Source organism: Danio aesculapii, chromosome 18 (assembly GCF_903798145.1).
Source record: "Danio aesculapii chromosome 18, fDanAes4.1, whole genome shotgun sequence".
Taxonomy (NCBI): Eukaryota; Metazoa; Chordata; class Actinopteri; order Cypriniformes; family Danionidae; genus Danio; species Danio aesculapii.
The window spans coordinates 1,183,442-1,196,772 of NC_079452.1; positions in this window are offsets into that span (position 1 = coordinate 1,183,442).

Consider the following 13,331-nt stretch of genomic DNA (forward strand, 5'->3'; position numbering starts at 1 on the left):
ATTTTTCTCAAAAGAAATACATGGTTTTCCTTCACGTTCAAGCACACGGCACTTCACTGGGACTTCTATATTCACATCATTTTTGGTGACTTCTATGAACGACACAGGTAAAAGATCAAACTGTTCTTGATCACTCAACTGGAAACATCCCTGAAACAACTGAAGTAGTTTCTCTACCATGCCTCTTAAATGAAAAAAGGTCAACATCACGGCTGTCCCTGTTTTCTCACCAGTATACATGCCATCTGGTGTTCTACTGTGAGAATCAAAGTAGCCAAACCTCCCTGCACGATCTCTGAAAACAGCAATACATGAGCCTCCACAAAGCAGCAATGCATCAGTCAAATCACTTTTAAGACACTGCAGTGTATTCTCAAGATTTTGATACTCTCCTAGAGCAGGTGTATCTCTCAGAAAACCAAACCTCTGAGGATGTTTTACAATGTTGTACCATCGGGAGTTTGTCTCAATTGTGCTCGGTAGCTCGTCAAAATTTAAAAAATCATGTACAAACTGGCCTTTGTTCTGGAGTGATCGCTTGACACTCGTGTAAACTGCATCACCTCTCTGTAGGACACAATCTAGATCAGCACTCTGTAGCTGATTGCTTTCATTGTGGACTGCTAGGAATGTTAAGGCATTGCAAGTACACTGGCGGTTTCTGGAGCTACTGTCGTACCTGACATCACTTTGACAGTGGGTTGCTACAACAGACAGAACATGCAGATTTGGGTCATTCATACCTGATACAGAGCTTGTACTGCTACTGTTGCCAAATGAAGCTTCTCGCATTCTGCGCTGTTTCTGTGATTCACTCCTCTTTCCTTTTTTTGGCATTGTCACGTTTCAAAACTGGCAAAATCAAGCAAATACAGATATGTTTGAGGAATGGATTTGAGAACGAAAAATACTAATTAATACTAGTAGGTAAATGGTTAAAAAGATATGATGTATAACAAGATAACAGTAAAAATTACTTATTGTCAAGTTATTTTAATTCTAAAAAAATTAATGGACTCCAAAGAAGATTGATATTCCAAAGAAGTGAAATCTGGATATGTCTTTTTGCCTTTTCTGAATACGTAGTTCAATGTTCTCACTTGAATTTGATGTTCATTCTGAACAAGAGTTCTCAAAGAGTTTATATGTTTTCAAAGCAAGATCTGTTTTCAAAGAATCTTTGGAAATCTGGCTCCCAATTTTAAAGATGCGTGCAAGCCCGCATTTGCATTTTGAAATCATGCATTTTGAATTGCGTTTTGGGTAAGATGCGTTGGGGTGCGAGCGAAGCGAAGCAGCAAGCAGTGCAGCAGCGTTTGTTCAATGCAGTCCAGTTGGTTTTGGGTTTAAGAAGAAAAGACAGAACGGGCAAAAGTTAGAGATGAAGCAAGATAAAAGTATGAGTGAAAAGTGAATATAAAAGTATAAATAGGACAGGACAGTAAAGGACAGTACAGGACATCCACACAGAGACACATGCACACAGAAAATGACAAGTTAGTAACATTCTTTAAACAAATTAAATGCTGTTGATTTAGAGAATGGTAAACAAACATATCAAGCAGTTTTTTTGTACAGTAACAATAATGGCAGTAATATTAAAATATTTTAAAAAGAATATCTTACTGAACAAATAGAGGCTAATTTAGTAAACAAAAAATGAAGTTATTTCTCTTTCCAACGTGCCTGAGATGAACTTGTATTAAATGTGTTGTATTTGCATCTCAGTGTAGTTTACTCAAAATTGCTAAATCCTAACCAAATATTACACTTTGGTTTTTATTCATATGCTTTAATATACTTTAAAAGCCTATGTGTAGTGTGCAATAAATTGTTTTGAAAGAACTCTCATTCAAGGCTGCATTTACCTCATTAAGAAGTGGCAATGAGGCAAATGCAACTACATTGGTCTGTGATTTAATCATATTATTGTAAAACTGCATATTTAGCAATTTAGTTAAGCTTCGGTGTGACATGATCTGGAAATCATAATGGCAGACACAAAATAAGTAAGCTTTGAGAGCACCCAAGTCAGATTCATTGTGTAAAAAGATTCATTAATCTTATTATATATTAATTGTGTATGGTGGCTAAATGCCAACATATTTTCTAGCATACTTTTTGTGTTCTACCATAAAAGGAAATTTCATTTTTGAGTGAATTAGCCCAATAATCAAAACTGAAAAAACAAACAAACAATGAATGCATATAAAGTTTTTACATACCAACAAAAGGCATCCAACCTACTGTATGCAAATAGACAACAGACAGCAGTTTTGTTCACACAATTTCATACATTTTAAGATATGATACCTTGTTGTTATTCTGTTACATACATTGCAAATAATAGCTAATATAATAATGCTTATGAAAAACATACAGAATATGTATATATGAATCATAAATGCACATTTTAAAAGACTAAAGTCTATTAGTATGATGTGCATAGAGCCAAATCTTGCATAGAGCCAAATCCGCCTCAGCCCTATGAATTAATGAAAAAAAAAAAAATTGAAAAAGAAAAATAAATAAATAGCTATAGATGGTTCATAATCTCCACATCTGAATACAGTAAAAAAAAAAAAAAAAAAAAAAAGAGAGTAAACAAACCAGGCACTGTATCTCAGTACCAACGTGTTAATATGAATAAATTACCTTTGAAGTAAAGACACTGATTATCACACTAGGCTCCGTGAAGAAGTCAGAGGAGGACAAAGCAATCTAAAAGTAGGCAGGTATACAAGTAAATAAATAAATAAATAAATATAAAAATGCAAATATTGAAAGGTCAAGTACTGTCCACTGTTTAACGTTCAGTATGTAAGTTCGACAGCCCAGTAGTTCAATAGATATTACCAGTGCTTAATTTGAGAATTGCTGAGGTGATTATTAAGACTACAGCCCAATCCCATTTTACCCCTTACCCCTACCCCCGTTTTGCGCATTCCCATGAAGGGGTAGGGGTGTCCCAATTTTCTTTAGCTTGAAGACGTAGGGCTTAAGGCAAGTGGATACCCCTTGGTAATGAAGATTTTTCAGGACCACACTCAAAACCAAGGGGTTTCCCATAATACACCAGCCACACCTGCACCCGGAAATAAGAAAATCCACAAAATAATTTTTTTTTTTTCTCATTATTTTGAATTTTTACTACTGAGAGTCTGTCTCCATGTTAACTTACAGAAGGAAAATTAAAAAAACCCTCACAAAGGTAGTTACTGTAGGTATGGATGGATGTTTTCTCTAGTATAAAAAAAAAACGTTTACAGCCTATAAAACAGTACGTTATGTGATCCAGGGCCTACTTCAGCAATCATACTACGACTTTCGGTGGACATTATGACTTTGACGCTTCCTTTGATCCAAAATTAGAATAAATAAGTCCCCTCAAATTGTTACATAATAAAATGAATCAATTTCGCGGGGCCCTGCAGCTAGATATTATTAGGGGACGTTGTTTAGTCTGAGCAAAGAGCATAGAAAATCACCAAGTGGCGACACTCATGTGCGATTAGGTAAACAGCCACTATATGGCGCGGCGGCCATTTTGGATTAAAAATTTCATTAGCAGCAACAGCATATTATAAGTCTGTAAAATAAACTATTTAAAGTGCTGATGATTGTGATAGTAAGTGTTGTATTGTCGTATTTCAGGTTGTATAGCAGCTTTAATGGGCTTTTAAATTAATATATAATATAATTTAAAATAATATAGCTTAATATATAAATTAATATAAAAACACAAGCAGCGGCTTGCCATCACAAAATGGCGGAATCCGGGGCTTTTGCTGGGTGCTGCTGTTGCAATGGAACGTTCTATTGAGCGTTCAACTATGTGAACATTTTTGAGATTACATTCAGTAACACACTTATGTACATAAGCTATAACAAATATAGCTGCATCCTATTGTGGAAAAAAGTGATTTTGAAAATGTTTAATCCACAAATACTACCTCATAAATAGTTCCATTGCTTACCTGAAGCAAGGGCCGCGGGACAAGGTTACCGCTGGAAAGACAACTCATTAATTATGCATGTTCCAGAGCTGTTATTGGTCGTGATGTAAAAAAAACAATACGCAGCAATTACATTTTATTAATACACCAGTAAGTGGCAACTTTACTTCATAAATAGTGACAAAGCAGAATCGTCAAAATTGTACGCAAAATGTATTTATAGCATTTTGGATATGATCATGAAAAAAAACCCTGGCAGTCTAACGAATTAGATGATGCACACCAATTGTTTCCAACATATTTTTGACCACCGTTCCCTTTGTCCAGCAATTGTTCATCAACTGACAGTTTCACATAATTTCATAATATTATCTGTTGGTGGGAACAATCAGGTGCCAACATCCTAAACCAGCTTTTGTAAAACTACCACTGCCCAACAGCCTTATCTTTCTTAAAATTAGCTGTTCTTCCAGCTGGATTGGGAAAATAAAATAATAAGCTCGTCAACAGACACATTCGAACGTCGAGTCTACCGCATTGATCAGACCGTCCTAACGGTGTACGCCACATGAACACATTAGATACCTGGCAGATCACGCTATATATGACAAGGAAGGTTACACAGCTAACAAGTAGGAATTCAAACTTGACTGGGTCTTGAAGATAATAAACTTTAGTTTAAGGTTAATTATTTTAAAAACTATAAAAATACATTTACACGTAAACATTGTTGCAATTAATTATTGTGTTACAGGCAACAAGAATTTTTTTCAAACAAGTTTACGTTACAGTTCATTTATTTATAGACATTCATCTTTAAAATAAAAATACATACAAAAACATCATACATTAAACTCAAATTACATTCAAGACCGCATTTTAAAAATTAATAATTCATCACGTGTCCATTAAATCATAAGTTCTTCAACAACAGGAACCGAAAAAAATCTTAGGTTAGACATCTCATGACAACAATTCATTAAATCATTTTATACAAAATTAAACACATTTTAAAATCGGAACCGATGTCAGGCTTAATACATATTAAATTAATAAACGAATTAATTTCATTTTGTTTAAAATATACATCAAATTAACGGATTTCTGTTTTATATATAATATATATATATATATATATATATATATATATATATATATATATATATATATAGATATAGATGTAATAAAATGAAATTAATATTAATTAATAATAATAAAAAAAAAAGGTTTGCGTCCTGCCGAGCGTGAACGCAGACCAAGCTGAAGCCTTTAAAAGCTGCAGGCAGCCGGAGTCACGCCTCAGTGCCTTCAACCCTCGAAGATCCGTCAGATCCGACACGGCCAGATACGGCGCTACAACCTATCCGATTAAGAATAACAGGTGAGACAAACGTTGTGAATTGTTTTTGTTGATTTTGAACATGATAATGTAATGTAATAATTATTATTTTATAATAATTATTGACTTTGGGGGAAAAAAAGGCATACAAACTCATACGAACGAGCCTTCATTTGAGGAAAATTGAACTTCATATTAAAATGTATGGACCCGTTTTAATAAATAAACCAATTACATGAATAAATAAACACTTTTTGTGAGGTATGAGATAATAAGGATCAATCCTGTCAGAGAACATAAAGCGCAATCCTGTCAGAAACTGCTCTTTCCCTCTGCTGACAGGATAACTTTTCTTTTTGAAGTAAATATATACTTTACATTAAATTACATCGATGACTGTCAATCAATTGACAAAGTAACATGACTAATCAAACCGTTTTCTGTGTAAAATGTAGTAAAGATGGACAATAATGTTGTAAAAACACATAAAAAGTAATCCTGTCAGAGGCTGCCTTTCCCCTCCCCCACAGAACAGTTCATTTCTGAGGTAAATTTACACTTAACCTGAATAATCACTGATACAGTTTGATGTTGTTTATTGAAAGTCAAACTATTTATTATGTATTAATTTAAAAAAAACTGCCAGACAATATGGTGGGCAAAAAGAGAAATCCAGCCAGACACTGTTTCTTTCCCAACTCTTGACAGGGAACTGTCACCTTGAAGAAAATATGATTTCATATTAACATTTAGGAATGACTTTAAATAAATACCTCACAAAAAGTATATATATAATAAATAAATAATAAATAAATAAATAAATAATATATAATATATATATATATATATATATATATATATATATATATATATATATATATATATATATATATATATATATATATATATATAAATAAAAGAGCAATCTTGTCAGAAATTGCTCTTATCCCTCTGCTGACAGGATAACTTTTCTTTTTGGAATAAATCTATACTTCACATTAAATTATACAAATGACCTTCAATCAACTGACAATGTAACATGAATTATCAAACAGGTTTCTGTGTAAAATTTTGTAAAAATGCACAAATAAAAAGTAATCCTGTCACAGGCTGCCTTTCTCCTCCCCCACATTCTCCCAATGATTACAAAATAACCAGTTACAAAGAAAAAACAAAATACTATTGCTATTACGAACTATTATCTTGTAAATATCATGCATGAATAAAGTTAATGTTTTGAACCTAAGTCACCCCCCTCCCCCACCAGGTCAAGTTTAGTATTACATTGTTTTTTTTTTATCTCTTCCTCTCAGGATGGCAACCCAGAGTCCCTATACGCGTCCGGCACCAATGATGCTGAAATGTGTTGCCAACCAAACAACCACCAAAGCGCTGTCTTTTAAGAGGTTGGGAGAGACAATTGTCATTGAATCATTAGTATGTAAAACCTCCAGTGTGTTTAGCAATGGCGAAACCATCTATGTTTGCACCATGACCACTGAAACCCCACAATTTGAGGAGGGGGTTACATACTTTCTAAAAAATGTTACAGTTTCACGCAAATATGGCCGCCAAAACATATTTTTTGGCAGAACATCAGTGAAATTCAGGGCAGCACCGCTAACAATAACTCCTGAAATGGAAATGCAGCGAGAGAAGCCCTATGCCCTCCCTCAAATGTCATCACCGAGACTGCTGACATCTTTTCCAGAGGAGATTTCCTCACAATTAAAGGGAAGGTGGAAAATGTGAGTAACTTCAAAGTCTTTTAAATGTAAAGAAAATAACCCTCAAACCCTCAAAAAGTTGAAATGCCTGTATGATTTTTCTTCCTAATGCTGTGTTCACACCAGACATGGAACGCGTGGCAAGCGTGAGTGATTTGCATGTTAAGTCAATGCAAGACGCGAATAGACATCCTGCGGCGTGATACGCGCGAATGGCGCGGCATGAAATGCTCGAGTTCGAAAATCTGAACTTTACGGCACGTTAACCAATCAGGAGTTTGCTCTTGTGGGGGTGCGATTATGACGTATCGCCTGTTGTTGGTGTCCCGGGTGGAAAATCCTCCTGCCTACACCGACAACAGTTCATCAAACTAGCCTCAGAAGCACCGCTGAAATCCTCCATCCTCCAGGTTAAGTTTCTGGAGGAGTTTATGAGCTCACAGAGCTGGCTGCACCTCTGAAAGGATCTAGTGACTCAGACACTGCTCCACACGACTCGACATTGTTTTTCAGCCTTCATAAAGCACAAACGCAGTTATTTTCTCAATAAAATCCATGTTAGCCATTTAGCAACAAAGCTACAGTCACGGGGCAGACAGAAGCCCTGCCCATGATGCGAATCTGCTTCTGTTCCGAAGTGAATTTGACCCGCGAATGAAGCGGATTTTCATGCGCGAATGAAGCAAGTACACTCAAATGTTCACATGTCTATTTACACGCAAATAGCACAAATTATCCGTGACGATAACCGCATCACCGCCTTACTGCCATAATGAGATGTCAACCGCGGTGATGTGGTTATTACCGTCATCACCGCCCATTTTAGTTTATTATTTATTTTTGCTTGTGAATCTTTCAGGATTGTATAGAAAAACAGAATAAACTAAATAAAAGGCCAGCTCTAAGTATTTTCCACCTTAATAACAAATTTAGATTACACTGAATCCTTTTTAATAACCAACATAGGATGTTTTTATTTTAAGCTTATTTTAATAAAGCAGGCATACTAACTCAGATCAATCGCTCCACAGAAAATAAGTATTTTTAATGCACTGCTGTAATTTCTATATCCCAATCCCTTCCTCAACATTTTTAATACAAGTCATTATTTTAAAGATTATGACTTGAGAATATGATTTTACCTCAGCGCTGCAGTTTTCTCCTTCTCCCTCGCGCTAAGTTCAGGTGACGGAGTGTTGTGAAGTAGTTAAACTCTCCTCAGTTTAATTTAGTGTCAAACTGGCACAGGAATATCAGTATATTAATATAGGCTTTGCTAAAAGGCTGGTCAAATGTAAGTCTTTTTTTTTACAGAAGCTATACAGAAGCGCGAGCTGCGACCACGGTAAAGAGTCAGCAATCGCATATATTTTGACTTATTTAAAGTAGGCTATAGCATATAATAATTTTGTGTAAAGACAATTATAAAAATATGTAGCTAATATATCACAGGGGTTTGTGTAGCAGCAATTACAGTGGAGCATTAATTAAATCCTTTTTCCCGTGGAGCGAAACAAACAACAAACACTGCACAGTTGTGTAGCGGATGGGGACGCACAAAAATATACAATTCATACATTTTCGTCGGAAGAAAAAAAATCTTGGAACGAATTTTGTTTTGTATAATTTGTATCTTAGTTTTTGTCGGTCAGTTATTTACAAAATGAACAAAAATAACTAATAAACTTTGAGGTGAAGCGTGCCTCAGGGTCCGCTATATGCCGCGGCCAAAACACAAACTGGTCTGTTAAATACAATCGTAATATAAATAAAATAAAAGTAAAATATTCAGTTTCAAATATTGAATCTTTGTTAACTGTATGATCCAAATTAAAAGAGCAGCCTGTATTATCACTCTTTATGACAAACATCCATTGATTGGTCAGTTTCGCTATAGTTTAATCAAAACGTTTGAACTTTTTGATATTTTAGGCAAAGTGGTCTGCATAACCAATGATTGAACTTATCCACCTGCGACCCACCCATAATTAAACATCATGTAGGCGAGCTGGCTTTTTGATTACCTGAACCGCGTGTTAATGGCTGCACCAACATAACAGAGATCTGCGTATTATTAGCAGCACCAGCAGATATAAGAGAGTTTGTTTCATAACAGCGTTTTATGCTTCTTAAATATCCAATATTAAGAGAGTGACTCCATAAGGTACATAACCTGCGCACATTATTACTTTAATGTGTAAAGTCATGGACTCATCTCACAGCGCAAAGCATAACTTATCCTTTAAATGTCCATGCTTAATATGTCATTGATGAGGTCTATCTATTGAAAGGGTTACCTATAATGGAGAATATATAGGCTATATATGCGCTACATAGCAGGAACGTTAAGGTTGTAGGTAACGCTTTCAGTAGATAGGCCCTGAGGTACATCGCTTCACCTCAAAGTTTATTAGTTATTATTGTTTATTTTGTAGATAACTGACTGATAAAAACTAAGATACAAATTGTACAAAACGAAATGCGATAATTGTAAAAATATATTAATTGTATATTTTGTGCGTCTCCATCCGCTCTATTTCGCTCCACGGGAAAAAAAGGATAATGCTCCACTGTAATTGCTGCTACACAAACCCCTGTGATATATTGGCTACATTTTTATAAACTTCTTTACAATTATCATAGCCTATAGCCTACTTTAAATAAGTCAAAATATATGCGATTGTTGACTCATCACCGTGGTCGCAGCATGCGTCTGTTTATAGCTTCTGTAAAAAAAGACCTACATTTGACCAGCCTTTTAGCAAAGCCTATATTAATATACTGATATTCCTGTGCCAGTTTGATAGTTTAACTACTTCACAACACTCCGTCACCTGAACTCAGCGCGAGGGAAAAGGAGAAAAGTGCAGCGCTGAGGTAAAATTATATTCCCAAGTCATAATCTTTAAAATAATGACTTGTATTAAAAATGTTGAGAAAGGGATTGGGATATATTACAGCGGTGCGTTAAAAATGCTTATTTTCTTATTTTCCGATTTTATATATATATATGTATATATATATATATATATATATATATATATATATATATATATATATATATATATGCACGGTTAACCGACATACCGAATGATTTCTTGCTTCATCACCCGCGGTAACAGAAAATCCGTTACCGTCACAGCCCTAGTTCCGCGTCTGGTGTCAACACAGCATAAGACTTCCTCCTGAACAACACAAAAGAGAACAATAATATTCAGTTAGATAAATTCAGTACAAATTATTGTATAATCTCAAGAGCCACATTTCCACTGTCAGGCTAGTGCTAGCCAGAGCTTTCATCTAGCCGGGTTGGGCCAATACCCTGGGAGCTTGAGCAGTGAGGCTGAAATCATGTTGCATTTCTACTTTTAAGCCAGTAGCTCACAGCGCAGCACATAAACCCCACCCCCTTTCAGCAGAATAAAGAAAGTCAGAGTCAGGCAGATAAAGCACACCATCGCATCATCAGGAAACGATTTAAATACAGACAACCGAAGAAAACAAATGACATGTTACTGTACAGCATTAAATGTTATGTCTATCCGTCTAGGCCTATGTATTTCAATTTCATTCATTATATCCATTATATACTCGCGGACTGACTGCTGGCATCGTGCATTGAGTGGTCTCACAACTAACAGAGGGTCGATGACACAGCGCACCACCCATAATATAAAACCACAGAATTTCTGCGGTAATAAGTCAGTATAAAACATATTTTATAACATCCTCGTTTTGGTAGACACAGTCAAATATTCAGCCCAAATGCGTCGAAGAGACATACAACATATTACCTCTTTTTCCTAGAGGCTATATGACATTTAAAAAGGCTAGGTAAATTTCCCTTTATTTAAGGGAAAATGTATGGATTCATATTACCTGTTATGTAAAGGAAAGGAAACCATTAAGTGTTTCAGGACATGAGAGCAGGTAATAAAATATAGGCTAGTCTATATATCATTGCGCTTGCGTCACACAAAAGCTACCCACAATCCATATCAGTTTTAAGAAAAAAATTAGGCCTATCATACATTTGATAAAAGTAATGTGACATATGTCAGAATGACATATCTCCACTATCGGATTCTCTCCAAAGAAAAATAAATTACGATTTAAAATTTTAAACATCCTTCTAATAAACCTCTACATTTAAAATATCGTATTTAAATTATGCCACGTCATATAGAAACATACATTTTGTAATGCAGTGCAGGAGTCTAATTTTAGAAAAGAAAAAGTATTTTTTTTTATCAGTCTTTGCAAATGAAACTTCAAAATGATGTAAAACTGTGTAATCTATATGTATTATTTATATCAAAATTATTAGCTTTTGTTCGTTTTATGTTGGTTTCTTTATTTAATATTTTTATTGTTTTCAATTTTTGTAATTCAAAAATTATTTCTATATAGCCTAGGCTACTTTTATCTAGATCTAATATAAAACTATTGTGTTGAGCCTACAAAAGTTGATACATACTTTGTAAAGTTTTATGTCTTTCTATTGTATTCATATTTTGTATTGTCTCCAATACAAATAAATAGCCTAAATAATTAAACCCAGCCACTCTTCACAACTGAAAGTTACCTGCTGTATATAGGGCCTGCTGCCTGAAGTGTGTAAGATTGCGTGTTATCATAACATCTTCAAGGAGGACGCAGCATAGAAATATCACTTATTAAATTAAAACTTTAATTATTTTATGCAACACCCTTCACTTTAAAAGCCTTTAGCTTGATCAGGAGTGTCGGAAGTGACAGTGGAAATGCAACTGGCCCTGGCTAGCTCGCTTTAGATGCAACAATGGAAACATGGCTTTTGAAACAGCTTGAAGAGCCTCAAAGTGATAGCTCATGATAGGAATATTTACTCACCCTAAAGTGATTTCAAACCTTTATAATTTTCTTTTTTCTGTTGAATACAAAAGAAGATATTTTGAAGAAAGAGTCAAAAACCTGTAATCATTGATTTTCACAGTAGGAAAAACAAATACTTTAGAAGTCAATAGTTACTGGTTTTCAGCATTCTTCAAAAAATATTCTTTAGTGTTCAACAGAAGATTTGAACAGGTTTGATATAAATAAAGAGCGAGTAAACGGTGACAGAATTTTCATTATTCATTTGAGTGAACTGATTTACTTACCCATGACTGCTGTGCTCCAATTTGGCAGATCCAAGCACTGAGGATGACAGAGGTGCAGGGACAACAGGTCCCAATCCTTGACTTCAGTCTGAAGTGTGGAGAGAACATAATCAATGTCTCACTTTGGAGGGACATAGCCCTACTGGAGCTTTACAAAGGAGATGAGATTGAGCTCTCTCACATGAGAGTTCACATCTGGGAGAGTGGGAAGGGTAAAATAAACTCTTCAACTTACACCACAGCAAAGGTAAAAAAAAAATATATACGAAGCAAGACATTTAGTCATATAATAACTTTATATTATTCCTGCATTTTCCAAAAATGTATTAGATACATTAAAATAAATACATGAAATTAACATAATAAATTTGCAAGAGTTGTGTAACACGGTACCACCCAGCAGCATTATTTTAGGTTTTAAGAGAGCAAAACCATATGAAACAAAAGTTTTACTTGAGCACTTTTGTTTTTACTGAAACCAAGGTTTAAGACATGACTTGGAAGCATGCAAGTTTAAAAAAAGAAATACATGACCAAAAGTTTATACTATTCGAACAGTAGTTGTCAAATAGTAGACATAAGGCAAGTATTTTTTTAAATCAATTTAAGTTAAAATATACATGGATGGTTCACCCAAAAACTAAAATGTATTTATTATTTAATGACTCTGTAGTGGTTATAAACCTTTATGAGTTTCTGATTCCACTTTATATTAGGTGGCTCAAACTACTATGTACTTTGAAATACATTTGTTACAATGTACTTGTGTAAATACATATTTTTGTACTTATGATAAAATACCTATATGTAATTACATCTGTAATTACATTGTTGTCCATCTCTTACACCTACCTATACCACCAAACCTGTACCTAGCCCAACCCGTATCTCACCTCAAGAGCACCACAGGTGTTCTGCAAATACATTATGAACACAGTAATTACATTGTATTTTTTTTTTTTTTGATGCAAGAACATAGTAATTAAGGCCAGCTAATATAAAGTGGGACCAAGAATAAAGTAAGAATTAAAGACATAAAAATTTTTTGAAAGCTAAAGTTGATCATTTTGCAATTAAAAATTAAAGTAAGATCATTTGATAATACATTTATATTAGTCAAACTTGAACAAAGTGCTGGTGTAGGCATCACTACAATAATAATTAATGA